The 4,484-nt window shown below is 41.8% G+C and overlaps 1 pseudogene; it reads left to right on the forward strand.

Moving 5' to 3' along the window:
• The first annotated feature begins 313 nt into the window (after nt 1–313).
• On the forward strand, nt 314–758 carry LOC102865922 (annotated as a pseudogene).
• Nucleotides 759–4,484: the final 3,726 nt, after the last annotated feature.

The following is a 4,484-nucleotide window of genomic DNA, read 5'->3' on the forward strand; positions in this document are numbered from 1 at the left end:
CTATATCAGAAGCACCTTAAAGGAAACATTACATGGTTGTGCTTTAGGTTGTATCCTTGCACCATACCCACTCATTCTGTATGCTGAGTAAATTATTTGAGAAGCTGGACTCTATGAAGAAGGATTGAAGGGAGACCCATCAGTAACTTTTGGTATGCAGATGATAGAACCTTACTTGCTGAAGGTGAGGAGGACTTGAAATACTTACCGGAAAAGATCAAATACTGCAGTTTTCAGTATGGGTTACACCTCAATGTCAAGAAAACGGGAATTCTAGCACCTTCCTCTTGCTGCTTTGGTCCTCAGACAGTCCATGGCTTTGAGAGCATGTGGCTTGATCATCTTCCGAACATGCCTTATTCCCAAGGTAGACAGCAATTCGATTTGAGTTCCTACTGCTGCAGGCATCAGATGGCATTCATCATTGAACTCCTCCCAGAGGCCATGTGGACCCAGGAGGGAATGACTTGGAAATAGCCCTGAGGGAGACCTGGGAGGGAGCGGGAATAGAAGCAGGCCAGCTGACCATCATTGAGGGATTCAGAAGGGAGCTCAATTATGTGGCCAGGCAGAAGTGGAAAACAGTCATCTGCTGGCTAGCAGAGGTGAAAGACTATGATGTGGAGATTGGCCTCTGCCATGAGCACCAAGCCTACCGCTGGCTGGGCCTGGATGAGGCCTGCCAGTTGGCTCAGTTCAAGGAGATGAAGGAAGAGCTCCAGGAAGGACACCAATTACTCTGCTCCACGACAGCATGAGCTGATAGAAGCAGAGTCGTTTGGCTTTCCTGAGATCAGCCTTGAATAGGATCCATGACAGTCTTCTGAGGAACCCTCCCTCTAGTTCTGGGGAATGTTGTCTTTGTCTCTTCGTAGCAAAGAACAGATATTAATAAAATCAGGTCAGACCTTCAGAAGAAAGCAAGCAAAAATCTGAGTGGAAAAGAAAGCTAAGGAGGAGTTTAAAAAAATAAGGCCCAATAAATGTATCTTTACACTTTTTAAATAAACCTCAAGTAGCTTATCCTTAAAAAAAAAAAAAGAAGAAGAAGAAAACCATAATTCTCACCAGGCAATGTCATAATACGTGCATGGAGAAAAGGTTAAAACTGCCAACAGCTACATCTTACTTAGATCCAGAATCAATATCCTTGGTACCAGCAGTCAGGAAATTAGGAGATACATTTCACTGGGGAAGTCTGCAATCAGGGAACTCTGTAAATTACTGATGAGCAGTGTTGTTTGAGGACCAAGGAGTGCATGATTCAGGCTATGATCATTTCAATCACTTGCTATGCTACTTAGAAAAATTGATGCCTATGAATGATAGTATTGGAGAAGAGTGCAGGTATCCCACGGATTGCCAAAGGAACAGACAGATATGTCCTGGAGAAGGTTTGAGGGTCAAATTCCACTTTGCATACCTTGGGCTTGTATATTCATCTCCAAGGAATAACCTTTCTGGTTCCTTGGAGAAGGACATTGTGCCTGGAAAGGTGGGTGTGGGGGAATGGTAAAGGAGAGGAAGACTCAACCAGCTAGACTGACACAGTGACTGCAGGAATGGGCTGGAGTGTGTCAGAGATTGTGAGGATGGCACAGAATAGGACAACAACAACTCAGACGGAGTTTGTATTTCATTGTAGTTCACAAAACTGAAGAAGAACACTCTAAATGTAAAGAATTAAGCCTTCAGGTGACTTGATGGGTAGGTTTTAGCTCCTGTTTTCCCGAAGTCTGTGAGGGTTAAATTGCAAACACTCTTAACACACATGCTGACACATGGGTTCTCTCTCCCTCCTCTCCCCCTTTCACTCTCCCTCCTCTCTCTCTCCTCCGTCTCTCTCCCCACCCCACTTTCTCTTGAGGTCCTCTTCTGAGAAATAACTCCTGCTGTTTGCTATTTTCAAATCCAAGAATCAACCTTTGCCTTCTTTTATGTCAATCTTTAATTTACTGTTTCAATCCTAATTCTGCTTACTCTGATTAAAATAGAGTCTGTGTCATCTACTGGCAAGGGACTTCTCACCCAAGCCAATATAGATTCATATATGCTAAACTGTTCCTCACTCCACCTTTGCATCTGTATGGTATGATTTAGAAATGTGGAACATGGTGCACATTTAAATGATTTCAGTACTGAGCAGCCTGACCTAACTTCCTCATTTAACAAATATTTATTGTTGAACTAGCAGACACACAAGTGTCTGTCCAGCATGGCTCCTCACCTGAGGACCTACTAGTGCTGATGCAGACAAAAGTGTGACACAGATCAGGAGTTAAACAATGGGGCAGGTGAGGCCACGGGCAGCAAATGTTAATTGCCAAGAGCTTAGGACAGATGAGGGACAGGAAAGAACAGAGGAGGGACAGATACTCTGGCTCTCAAGTTCTCAAACACATCAGTCACCTCAGAAAAGAATGCTGTCCTTCCTGTCTGTCTCTCCTGATTTTCTGAGAGTAATAAATCTTTGGAAAAATCTTCAAAGAAAAACTTTTCTCTTTTAAGTCGAGTATTTTTACTAGTACTCTTTACCATTTACATGTCTTGAGCTTAAATCTACAAGAAGTTTCAATGGATTTTCCACCACCCCCCCGAAATGTTGAATAAATCATTTTCTGAACATGCTAGAAGCACCTTCAAAATCTAAAGAAACAGATTGTAAAACTACAACATTTTAAATTTTTGTTTGTTTTGGCAAAATTAAACTCCACTGACACTGAGTGAGGAGACTTTGTAGCACTCATGCTTTTATTTGTGTAATTTATAAAGCATTTCCCTCCAGGGCTCTCAGTAGGATTTCACAAGCACTTGATGAGTTTATGGTGCAACTTTATTGACAGGAAATATCAAAGCTCAGAGAGGGTGACTGACCTCCCTGGGTCCCATGAAGCAGGAATAAGTGGGATCAAACAAGTAGGAAAGCCCTAATTATTTAATTCCATACATTCTCTTCCCTTTGTTACAAACCTTTAGAATAAACAGTTGTATAAAAATGAAGAGATGTGTTTGTCGTAAGATTAAAGTAGTGTTGTGGGTTTAGTTACATCTCCCAGTTAAATGGTGAAAAATTCAGGAAGTGAAGGACAACTATTCTGGTGATTTCTCCCTCTTAAGAAGACACTTCTTCACACCTGAGTCCCCAGTACCTTTGCTTTTTCTCTTTTTTCTTCTCTTAACCCTGCTTTGAGGAACTGTGCTGCCTGCTTCCGTCAGTAGGAAGAAGTGAGTGGTCAGAGTATAAAAGTATAAAATATCATTTCTCCCAGTTAATCAATATAAAATGTTTTTTAGAGATAGTCCCTAAGCCTTGAAATAAGCTCTCTCCAAAGGATTCTTGGCATCACCAAAGAGTGTTTGTTGCTGATGTTGTTAGGGATTACTGAGTTGGGTTGGGCTCATAGCGACCTTACGAACAATCAGTCTGAAGCTTGTGCTGTCCTGTGCCATCCTCGTCATCTCTGACACACGTGAGGCCATTGCTGCAGTCACTGTGTCAGTCCGTCTCATTAATGCTCTTCTTCCACCTTTCCAAGGAAGATTTCCCTTTCAGAGGAATAGCCTGTCCTAACAACAAGCCCAAAGTATGTGAGAAGAACAAACAGAGAGTGGTCGAGGTGGCTTTTTAGGGTGAATTCTTCTCTTCCAAATCCCAAACATCCTCCCATATGGCTCAATTTACTAACACAGAAGTCTGTTCACAGATATTTTACCACCTCTCATTATAATCTCGCTAAGGTTGAGAATTTACCAAAAGGTCTGCTAGACCATGTATTAGTATTTAAGATGATGTTGTGTACATGTCACTAGATTTAGATTTTGGTATGTCCTCACTTATTTAGGGATAGTCCCAAATTATTGAAGAGAAACAATGTCAGTCTGGAGACTAAGGTGCACCTGATTCAGGCCATAGTCTTTGCAGTTACTTGGTATGCATCAGAAAGCTAGACAGTGACTAGGGAGGATAGAAGGAAAATTGATGCCTTTGAGCTATGGTACTGGAGAAGTGTATTGAATGTACCATGGACTACTAGGAAGGCAAAGAGGTCCATCTTAGAGACAGTGAGAAAAGGATTGGAGGCAAGGATTCTGAAGCTTCAACTGACATACTTTGGACATGTTGCAAGAAGGGACCAGTTCTTGGAGAGAGATTTTATGCTGGGAGTGTGAGGGGGATGTCATGCTTAGGAGTGCGTAGGAACAGTGCAGGAGAGGAAGAACCTTGAGATGGATTGATTCAGTGACTGAGGTAATGGGGGTAGGTGTATCAGAGACAAAAAGATTGGCACAGGATAGAGGAGGGCTATTGTATATAGGGTCACTATAAGCCGTAGGCAACTCGGTGGCAATTAACAGCATTCCCAATTGCTGAGTCATATTGTCTTGATCACTGCTTTTTTTTTTTAAATTAAATTTTATTAGTTTTAATGAACATTTACAGAGATTTTGGGTTTTCATTCATTCATTGTTGCACTGTTTTCTCC

This window comes from Elephantulus edwardii, unplaced genomic scaffold, assembly GCF_000299155.1.
Source record: "Elephantulus edwardii isolate Elephantulus edwardi_28Jun2011 unplaced genomic scaffold, EleEdw1.0 scaffold00491, whole genome shotgun sequence".
NCBI lineage: Eukaryota > Metazoa > Chordata > Mammalia > Macroscelidea > Macroscelididae > Elephantulus > Elephantulus edwardii.